Here is a 12,340-nt window from a genome sequence, read left to right on the forward strand (position 1 = left end):
ATATGCAAATCAACCAATGTGATACACCATTTTAACAAAATGAAGGAGAAAAACCATATGATCATCTCAATAGATGCAGAAAAAGCTTTTGACAAAATTCAACACCCATTTATGATAAAAAGCTCTCCAGAAAGTGGGCACAGAGGGAACCTACCTCAACATAATAAAGGCCATATACAACAAACCCACAGCAAACATCATTCTCAATGGTGAAAAACTGAAAGCATTTCCACTAAGATCAGGAACAAAACAAGGATGTCCACTCTCGCCACTATTATTCAACATCGTTTTGGAAGTCCTAGCCACAGCAATCAGAGAAGAAAAAGAAATAAAAGGAATACAAATTGGAAAAGAAGAAGTAAAACTGTCACTGTTTGCAGATGACATGATACTATACATAGAGAATCCTAAAGATGCCACCAGAAAACTACTAGAGCAAATCAATGAATCTGTTAAAGTTGCAGGATACAAAATTAATGCACAGAAATCTCTTGCATTCCTATACACTAACAACGAAAGATCAGAAAGAGAAATTAAGGAAACATTCCCATTCACCACTGCAACAAAAAGAATAAACTTCCTAGGAATAAACTTACCTAAGGAGGTAAAAGACCTGTACTCAGAAAACTAGAATACACTGATGAAAGAAATCAAAGATGACACAAACAGATGGAGAGATATACCATGTTCTTGGGTTGGAAGAACCAATCTTGTGAAAATGACCATACTACCCAAAGCAACCTACAGATTCAATGCAATCCCTGTCAAATTACCAATGGCATTTTTTATAGAACAAGAACAAAAAATCTTAAAATTTATATGGAGACACAAAAGACCCCGAACAGCCAAAGCAGTCTTGAGGGAAAAAAACGGAGCTGGAGGAATGAGACTCCATGACTTCAGACTATACTACAAAGCTACAGTAATCAAGACAATATGATACTGGCACAAAAACAGAAATCTAGATCAATGGAACAGGATAGAAAGCCCAGAGCTAAACCTATGCACCTACAGTCAAGTAATCTATGACAAAGGAGGCAAGGATATACAATGGAGAAAAGACAGTCTCTTCAGTAAGTGGTGCTGGGAAAACTGGACAGCTACATGTAAAAGAATGAAATTAAAACACTCTCTAACACCATACACAAAAATAAACTCAAAATAGGTTAGAGACCTAAATGTAAGACCAGAAACTTTAAAACTCTTAGAGGAAAACATAGGAAGAACACTCTATGACATAAATCACAGCAAGATCCTTTTTGACCCACCTCCTAGAGAAATGGAAATAAAAACAAAAATAAACAAATGGGACCTAATGAAACTTCAAAGCTTTTGCACAGCAAAGGAAACCATAAAGAAGACGAGAAGACAACCCTCAGAATGGGAGAAAATATCTGCAAATGAAGCAACTGACAAAGGATTAATCTCCAAAATTTACGAGCAGCTCATGCAGCTCAATCTCAAAAAGCAAACAACCCAATCCAAAAACAGGCAGAAGACCTAAACAGACATTTCTCCAAAGAAGATATACAGATTGCCAACAAACACATGAAAGAATGCTCAACATCACTAATCATTAGAGAAATGCAAATCAAAACTACAATGAGATATCATCTCACACTGGTCAGAATGGTCATCATCAAAAAAATCTACAAACAATAAATGCTGGAGAGGGTGTGGAGAAAAGGGATCCCTCATACACTGCTGGTGGGAATGTAAATTGATATAGCCACTATGGAGAACAGTATGGATGTTCCTTAAAAAACTAAAAATAGAACTACCATACGACCCAGCAATCCCACTACTGGGCATATACCCTGAGAAACCCATAATTCAGAAAGAGTCATGTACCACAATGTTCACTGCAGCTCTATTTACAATAGCCAGGACATGGAAGCAAACTAACTGTCCATTGACAGATGAATGGATAAAGAAGATGTGGCACATATATACAATGGAATATTACTCAGCCATAAAAAGAAACGAAATTGAGTTATTTGTAGTGAGGTGGATGAACCTAGAGTCTGTCATACAGAGTGAAGTAAGTCAGAAAGAGAAAAACAAATACCGTATGCTAACACATATATATGGAATCTAAAAAAAAAAAAATGGTTATGAAGAACCTAGGGCAAGACGGGAATAAAGAGGCAGACCTACTAGAGAATGGACCTGTGGACACAGGGAGGGGGAAGGGTAAGCTGGGAAAAAGTGAGAGAGTAGTAGTGTATATATGCACATATATACACTACCAAATGTAAAATAGATAGCTAGTGGGAAGCAGTCGCATAGCACAGGGAGATCAGCTCAGTGCTTTGTGACCAGCTAGAAGGGTGGGATAGGGAGGGTGGGAGGGAGGGAGACGCAAAAGGGAAGAGATATGGGGATATATGTATATGTATAACTGATTCACTTTGTTATAAAGCAGAAACCAACACACCATTGTAAAGGAATTATACTCCAATAAAAACGTTAAAAAAAAAAAAAGACACATGCATCCCAATGTTCATTGCAGCACTATTTACAATAGCCAGGTCATGGAAGCAACCTAAATGCCCATCAACAGACAAATGGATAAAGAACATGTGGTACATATATACAATGGAATATTACTCAGCCATAAAAAGGAACGAAATTGGGTCATTTGTTGAGATGTGGATGGATCTAGAGACTGTCATACAGAGTGAAGTAGGTCAGAAAGAGAAAAACAAATATCGTATATTTATGCATATATGTGGAACTTAGAAAAATGGTACAGATGAACTGGTTTGCAAGGCAGAAATAGAGACACAGATGTAGAGAACAAATGCATGGACACCAAGTGGGGAAAGTGGCGGGTGTGTGGTGGTGCTGGGATGAACTGGGAGATTGGGTTGACATATATACACTAATATGTATAAAATAGACAACTAATAAGAACCTGCTGTACAAAAAAATAAATAAAATAAAATTCAAAAATAAAAAATTAAACAGAAACATACAAATAACAGAAGTATACATACTAGAAGGAATAAATCACTATACATAAAATATCCTACAGGAATTATTAGGACAAAAGATAAGTTTTGGCAGGGATAAAAACATCTAGGGGGAATTCCCTGGTGGTCCAGTGGTTAGGACCCCATACTTTCACTGCTGAGGGCAAGGGGTTAATCCCTGGTTGGGGAACTAAGATCCCAAAGGCTAACAACAGCAACCAAAAAAAAACATCTAGGGAGGGAGTAGTGTTTAAACCGGGTAGAAGCATAGACCCTAGGATGAGAGAACCTGGGTTACAATACCAAACTCACCAATTCACTCATTCAACTTACATTTATTGAACAGTAACTTTGTTCTAAGCCTTGGGATAAAGAACTGAGTAAGTCTTGTCCCTTAAGTAGTTTCATTTATTCAGAGAAACAAACACAAAACACTGTAAGTGTATTTAAACTCTTTAAAGGGAGCTAGAGAACACAGAGTAAAAAAAAAAAAAAAAAAAAAAAAAAATCAAAAGCTTCCTGGTAAAGCTAATTTTTAAGCTGAGTCTAGAAAAATAATCATTCCTAACGCTGAATTATTAAATGATCAAACTTTGCCACTAAAATATTTACTCTAACAGGATATCTATTTATCTGAAAACTATTTTTGGAACCACCCTATATGAAAAACTAAACCTCTTCCTTTGCTCTGAACAGTGATTAAGTGGGATGGCTCTAGAGCCAGATTTTGCTCAGGTTTGAGTCACATGCCCTTTACTTATGTGGATATTTGAGCTTCAGATTCCTTGGCTGCCAAATGAGGATAACAACAGTTCCTACCTTATGAACTTGCTATGAGGATTAAATGAGTTAATACATGTAAAGGATTTAGAGCAGTACTTGGCACACAGTAAAAGGTCAATCACTCTTTGCTATTACTATTACATTTACCAGACCTTAATTAAACTCCTATTATGTACCAAATAGTATGCAGTGTGTGATACAAGAAAAATCACGGTAAACTGATCTCCAATTTTCAGTCTAGATTTTATTAAAAGTCTCTTAACAAAGATTTATTTCCTGTGATATCAAGTATTGAAAATAGAAGGCAGTGTGGCCAATCTAAAACCAATCTAAAGCTTATCAGGTCCAGTTATAAGCCACGGGGATCTAGCCTAGTTTTATTAGATGCAAGCAGGGTCTAATAAACTAGGATGAGGCAAGTGAGGTACCCTAGCACAAAATTTAAGGTGGCACTCACACTCAGGGTCATGCAAGTGGCTCACCCATGAAGCTACTACCCATTCATTTATTCAACAAGTATTGGATGAATAGGCACATTCCTTGTTCTCAGGGAGGTAGCAATGCAGTGAAGGATGCAGATACACTAATAAATAATTGCAATTTAATTTGAGAGTTGCTATAATAAAGGTACATACTAGATACAGAGGTATCACAGAAGATGAAGTGGTTAAATTGACTTGGGTAAACCAGGAAGCAATTCAGAGAAGTGATTTAGCTGGAGCTTAAATAACTTATCATAGTACCCCCAAGAGGCTAAAGGTGGGCAGGAAAATAGCATTCTAAGCAAGGGGAATAGTTGGCAAAAGCTCAAAGGCAGAATGTATTAAAGGAACTACAAGGAATATGGTGAGAATAATCTAAAAGGAAGCAGTGAGCTGTAAAACTGAAGTGGTAGCTAGAAAGCAGATAAAGTTTAGGCCCATAAGGTAGGGCTCCTTAAACACCACATTTAGGAATTTATTTCACAAGTAGTAGGGTTTATTTATGAGTGGTAAATCAGACCTGTGACTTAAGATAATTCTGGTTATTTTCTGTTTTCTGACTGTTCTGGACTAGAACAGTGACCTCCAAACTTTTTTGATCCTGTACCCCATTACCAAAAATTTTGTGCATATCCCTCAATGTGTGTGTATGTATACTACATCTAGACATTACTATAGTCACATAGTAAACACATAAGTAGAAAACGTTTAAAGGATGAGATGATAAATATAATGATATAAATATAATAACAGTCAAAAAGTGGAAGCAATCCAAACATCTATCAACTGATGAATGAATTTTTTAAATGTGCTATATCCATACAATGGAATACTATCCAACAATGGAAAGGAACAACGCTGCTTGATACATGCTACAATATGGATAAACCTCAAAATCATTAAGTTAAGTGAAAAAGGCCAGACACAAGACCACATATTGATGTGTGTATGATTCTATTTGTATGAAATCTCCAGAAAAAGCAAATTTTTAGAAATGGAAAGTAGATTACTGACTACCTAAGGCTGGAGGTAGGAATAAGAATTGACTGCAAATGGGCACAAGGAATTTGGCGGGGGGGAAGGGGGGGTAATGAAAATATTCTAAAACTGAATTTTGGAGATAGTCATATAACTTTGTAAGTTTACTAAAAGTCACTGATCTGTACACTTATAACCAGTGAATTTTGTGGTATATAAATTACAGACATACCTTGGAGATATTGCAGGTTCAGTTCTAGACCACTGCAATAAAGCAAATATCACAATAAAGGCATACAAATTTTTTGGTTTCCTAGTGCATATAAAAGTTATGTTTATTATACGTAGAACAAATGAACAAACAACAAAACAGAAACAGAGTTACAGACAGAGAGAACAAATAGGTGATTGCCCGAGGGGAGGGGATGGGGAGGAAAGAAATAAGTGAGGGAGATTAAGAAGTCTAAACTTCCAGTTGCAAAATAAATGAATCACGGGTATGAAATGTACAGTGTGGGGAACACAGTCAGTAACTTTGCATGGTGACATATTGTAACTAGACTTGTCATTGTGATCATTTTGAAATGTACAGAAATATCAAATCAACATGTTGTATAACAGGAACTAACATAGTGTTGGAGGTCATCAAAAACAAATAAAACTCATAGGAAAAAAAAATCAGATTTGTGGTTACCAGAGGCAGGAGGGTGTAGGGAGGGGGAATTACATGAAGGCAGTCAAAAGGTACAAACTTCCAGTTATAAGTACTAGGGATGTAATGTACAACATGATAAATATAATGAACACTGCTGTGTGTCATAAATGAAAGTTGTTAAGAGAGTAAATCCTAAGAGTTCTCATCACAAGGAAAAATTTTTTTCCTATTTCTTTAATTTTGTATATATATATGAGATGATGGATAAGTTTTACAAAACTTACTGTGATAATCATTTCATGATATATATGAGTCAAATCACTATGCTGTATACCTTAAACTTATATAGTGCTGTATGTAAATTATATCTCAATAAAACTGGAAAAAAGTTATTTTTACACTATACTGTAGTCTAAATATTTAGAGTGTACAATAGCATTATGTCTAAGAAAACAATGTACATACCTTCATTTAAAAATACTATATTGCTAAAAAATGTTGAACATCACCACCACTGCAACCAAAGAACCAACATGATGATGTTTCCTCCCACCGTGAAAAGAGGAACCAAGGAGAGTTACTTGGAAGGAGAGAGATGGAGAAATCAATCTAGTTTCCAGCCATTGTGTTAGAACCGAGCACTCCCTTCCCTGTAGTAAGAACTGTAAGAAATCAGAAATTGGAGAGGCCTTGATTATCGAGAGGTTCAGTGATAGAGAGGATGTACTGGGTGGAAGTTTGGACTATATGTTTGTTTTTTTCTTAATCCTTTACACAGTTGAGATTGTCAATTTCCAGGCATATCCATTCACATTTTCAACATTATAACAGAATTCAGTGAGGTCCTTACTCTCCGGGTAGGGAGTTTACTAAATCACTATTCTCACATGAAAGCATCTGCTCTGTTAATGATGCAGATGGATTTTAGGTTCCTTAGAGGAAAGAACCCTTCCCAGCAAGTGGGGCCTGTGGGTAGCTGGAGGCATCCATCAACCTTATGACTGCCCATTACACGAAAGTGGACCAAGCCATGATCATCTTCCAACATAAAGATTTCAAGTGAAAATGTTAAGTGTTTTTCAAACATTACTCTTGGAAGGACTTTCTTTCCAAAAATCTCTTAATGAAAAGAAATGTTATTAAGAGTTTTTTGTTTTGTTTTGTTTTTAAAAAAAATATTGCCCAAAATAGCCAAGCTGGACAACCTTGCCCTTTGTTAACATTGCAGTATATTTGCATTCGTCCATCCTGACCCCAGAGCAACCGGTTCAGAAAAAAATGGGGTTATTCAACTTTACCTCACTTTGGTACAATTGCAACAAATTCCCTTACAGAAGATTAAAAATTTAGGTTGGGACAATGGCCATCAACATTTACGTTCCAATAGGTATGCAGTTTTGCCCTGTCCAAAGCAGCCTGACTGTGATAGGATGGCTGAGTGATGTTCCTAAGGGCAGGAGATGGGCCCTGAGTTATTTAAGGATCCTATTACGCCACCTGGGGAAACAGACATGAGACAGAGCAAAAGTATGTCTAGGTGGAGAGAATGATCTGGTGAAGTACGAAGCCAATCTTTGAGTTTCCTGATTTCCCATCATGTCACTGGGCCCTCTGGAACCAATCCAGTAGTGTAAAAAAAAGAATCAGCACCCACTGCAAGACCTGGTTCTAAGATGTTAGGTCCAGAAACATCACTAGTATTTGGTCTGTCTTTTTCAACTTACTCAGGGTGACAGAATGAACTTTTATTAACCACTCTCCAGAAAGCGTGAAACTTTATTTTCCTTCTTATTGGAGTAAAAGAATTATTCAGGATGATCTATTACCTTGTTAAGGATTATGGACATCAGTGGATTTCATGTCATTTAAAAACAATTGTGAAATATTTGTTTTTCAACAGTGTCGTGTGTTTTAACATCATATTGTGCATTTAAAAAATGAAAAACAAATCATGTAAAAAAAATACTATATTGCTAAAAAATGTTAAATATCACCTGATCCTTCAGTGAGTCATAATCTTCTGCAACAGTAACACCAAAGATCACTGATCACAGAACACCATAACAAATATAATGAAAGTGAAAATATCTGAAATATTGTGAGAATTACCAAAATGCGACACAGAGACATGAGGTGAACAAATGCTGTTGGGAAAAATGGCGCCAACAGACTTGCTCCATGCAGGGTTGCCACAAACCTTCAATTTGTAAAAAACGCAGTATCTGTGAAGTACAATAAAGCAAAGTGCAATAAAATGAAGTATGCCTGTATTGTCAATAAATCTACCTAAAAACAAGAAATAAATATAATTAAAATTTTTTAATGCAGATATCTATGCAAAGCAAGTTCCTAATAGACTAGAACACAAAGCTGGCAGTAAAAAGGCTGGTTGGGGGCCTACTTGACAGTTGAAAGACATCAATGACACCTAAATGCAAGACAGTGACAGTGAGAATGCAAAGAAAAAGACTTGCTTAAAGTTAAAATGCAGAGTAAGACTATTAAATTATTCACATCACAAAATCATCCTGAGATTCCATGTTTAGCAGGTCCATATTACACTGATAAAATAAATGACAATATTCTTATTAATCTTAAAATTCCAAAGACCAGACCCAAACAATACTATCTCAGTTTTGCTCTGGCAAAAAAAGTTAATTTCAATACAGTACCCCAAGCTCTGGGAAATTCCTTCTTATGGCACTGTCATCACTTTACAGACTTACTTTGCAAGCTGCTCAAGCCTCTAAAAGTCCTCCTTTACTTTTTCTTAATCAACGTGTCACGAATTGGGTAAAATGCAATTGCTGAAAATGGTGCAGTTTTATGATATGAATAACCAGGTTTTTCTTATATAGTTATTGGACTCAGAAAATAACACATTTTTCATTCGATCATATTTTTCTGTGAAACAGTTCTTAATAAATATTAACTAGTATTAACATATTCAAAAGGATGAGATATAATGTAAAGAAATATAAATATCCAAATATCCTGTTAATCTTTAATTCGTCCTTCGCTGCTCATTCTAACCCTGGTTTTATTGAGCGCTGAGTTTTCTAATTTACCTTTAACCACTGCCAGAACTGGACTCTCCTGATGTTTATCGTTTTAAGACTCTCCAGAGATTCAAAGATATCAAAATTCTTAAAGGCTCCCTTTTCTGAAGATTAAATTATCCCAACGGGAGGGGGAGCTCTGACTTCCTTCTACTGTAGTCAGAAAAGGCTCTTAGGATTCACCTTTCCTGTAAATTTAAATGGTTCTCTGTGAGTCGGAGTTGATAAGTTTTCTCTTCCATAGCTAGAAGATGAAAGAAAAACACCTGTGCAAAGTATCTCTAATGTTAATGTTTACTGATTAACATACAATCTGTGCCCTTATAAACAGAGGCTCATGTCATGAAGTTTTTACTGTCAATCCTCTGACACAGACTGTTCAATCAGTCAAAGTAACTTGGAGTTAGTAAACTTCCATCTCTCAGAAGCTAACATTTTTAAAATATTATAATCAGGTTAAAACCAAGACAAATTTATATCTCTACTGATATAATATAAAAATGGCCCAGTCATTATGAATGATTAAGCTCTTACAATATGCAGAATTGGGCTTCCCTGGTGGCACAGTGGTTAAGAATCCACCTGCCAATGCAGGGGACACGGGTTCGATCCCTAGTCCAGGAAGCTCCCACATGCCGCGGAGCAACTAAGCCCATGTGCCACAACTACTGAGCCTGCGCTCTAGAGCCCACGAGCCACAATTTCTGAGCCCATGTGCCACAACTACTGAAGCCCTTGTGCCTAGAGCCCGTGGCTCCACAACAAGAGAAGCCACTGCAATGAGAAGCCTGCGCACCTCAACAAAGAGTAGCCCCCACTAGCCGCAACTAAAAAGAAAGCCTGCACGCAGCAACAAAGACCCAACACAGCCAAAAATTAATTAATTAATTAATTTTTTAAAAACACCACCTTTAAAAAATAATAATAACATGTAGAATTTCTAGTTTACTGAATTGATAAAATGAAGAGTTAGTATTCCACATAATGTGAAACATCACCATATGTATCAAAAGGCAAGACCTCCTTGGCAAAATGTAGAAAACAGCCTAGCCTCCATTAAACACTGTAAATAGTTAAGCATAAAAAAATAATGTCCTGCTACATGTAAAAGAATGAAATTAGAACACTCCCTAACACCATACACAAAAATAAACTCAAAATGGATTAAAGACCTAAATGTAAGGCCAGACACTATCAAACTCTTAGAGGAAAACACAGGCAGAACACTCTATGACAAAAATCACAGCAAGATCCTAGAGAAATGGAAGTAAAAACAAAAATAAACAAATGGGACCTAATGAAACCTGTAAGCTTCTGCACAGCAAAGGAAACCATAAACAAGACAAAAAGACAACCCTCAGAACGGGAGAAAATATTTGCAAACGAAGCAATTGACAAAGGATTAATCTCCAAAATATACAAGCAGCTCATGCAGCTCAATATCAAAAAGCAAACAACCCAATCCAAAAATGGGCAGAAGACCTAAATAGACATTTCTCCAAAGAAGATATACAGATTGCCAACAAACACATGAAAGGATGCTCAACATCACTAATCATTAGAGAAATGCAAATCAAAACTACAACGAGGGCTTCCCTGGTGGTGCAGTGGTTGAGAATCTGCCTGCCAATGCAGGGGACACGGGTTCGAGCCCTGGTCTGGGAAGATCCCACATGCCGCAGAGCAACTAGGCCCATGAGCCACAATTACTGAGCCTGCGCGTCTGGAGCCTGTGCTCCGCAACAAGAGAGGCCACGATAGTGAGAGGCCCGTGCACCGTGATGAAGAGTGGCCCCCACTTGCCACAACTGGAGAAAGCCCTCGCACAGAAACGAAGACCCAACACAGCCATAAATAAATAAATAAATAAAATTAAAAAAAAAAAATGGTCCACATCAAAAAAAATCTTAAAAAAAAAAAAAAAAAAACTACAATGAGGTATCACCTCACACCAGTCAGAATGGCCATCATCAAAAAATCTACAAACAATAAATGCTGGAGAGGGTATGGAGAAAAGGGAACCCTCTTGCACTGTTGGTGGGAATGTAAATTGATACAGCCACTATGGAGAAAGTATGGAGGTTCCTTAAAAAACTAAGAATAGAACTACCATATGACCCAGCAATCCCACTACTGGGCATATACCCTGAGGAAACCATAATTCAAAGAGAGTCATGTACCACAGTGTTCACTGCAGCACTGTTTACAATAGCCAGGACATGGAAGCAACCAAGAGTCCATCGACAGATGAATGGATACAGAAGTTGTGGCACATATATACAATGGAATATTACTCAGCCATAAAAAGAAATGAAATTGAGTTATTTGTAGTTAGGTGGATGGACCTAGAGTCTGTCATACAGAGTGAAGTAAGTCAGAAAGAGAAAAACAAATACTATATGCTAACACATATATATGGAATCTAAAAGAAAAAAAAAGTGGTTCTGAAGAACCTAGGGGGAGGACAGGAATAAAGACACAGATGTAGAGAATGGACTTGAGGACACGGGGAGAGGGAATGGTAAGCTGGGATGAAGTGAGAGAGTGACATGGACATATATACACTACCAAATGTAAAAAAGATAGCTAGTGGGAAGCAGCCACATAGCACAGGGAGATAAGCTTGGTGCTTTGTGTCCACCTAGAGGGCTGGGATAGGGAAGGTGGGAGGGAGACTCAAGAGGGAGGAGAAATGGGGATATATGTATATGTATAGCTGATTCACTTTGTTATACAGCAGAAACTAACACACCATTGTAAAGCAATTATACTGCAATAAAGATGCTAAGAAAAAGTTATTATGAAAAAAAAAAGAACGTCCTTGGGGCTTTCCTGGTGGTGCAGTGGTTGGGAGTCCGCCTGCCAATTCAGGGGCAAGGGTTCAAGCCCTGGTCCGGGAAGATCCCACACGCCGTGGAGCAACTAAACCCATGCGCCACAACTACTGAGCCTGTGCTCTAGAGCCTGCAAGCCACAACTACTGAGCCCGTGTGCCACAACTACTGATGCCTGCATGCCTAGAGCCTGCACTCCGCAACAAGAGAAGCCACCGCAATGAGAAGCCCGTGCACCGCAACAAAGAGTAGCCCCTGCTCACCACAACTAGAGAAAGCCCGCGTGCAGCAACAAAGACCCAACACAGCCAAAAATAAATAAATAAATAAATTTATTTTTTTAAAAATGTCCTATTCAATATTGTACTACACATTCTAGCTAGAGAATTAAGCAAGAAAAAGAAATAGAAGGAATCTAAATTACAAAGGAAGAAGTAAAGCTATCTCTATTCTCAGATATGATTCTACATATAGAAAACCCCAAAGAATACACACACACACACACACACACACACACACACACACACAAGCACTAGAGCTAATAAATGAAATTAGCAAAATTTCCAGGGTACAA

General features: G+C 37.3%; 1 protein-coding gene across 11 annotated transcripts in view; it reads right to left on the reverse strand.

Annotated features, from left to right (window-relative positions):
• Positions 1 to 12,340, reverse strand: part of NUMB (NUMB endocytic adaptor protein) — a 183,824-nt gene that overhangs the window by 132,017 nt on the left and 39,467 nt on the right. The gene's annotated exons all lie outside the window — the stretch shown is intronic.

This window comes from Balaenoptera ricei, chromosome 2 (assembly GCF_028023285.1).
Source record: "Balaenoptera ricei isolate mBalRic1 chromosome 2, mBalRic1.hap2, whole genome shotgun sequence".
NCBI lineage: Eukaryota > Metazoa > Chordata > Mammalia > Artiodactyla > Balaenopteridae > Balaenoptera > Balaenoptera ricei.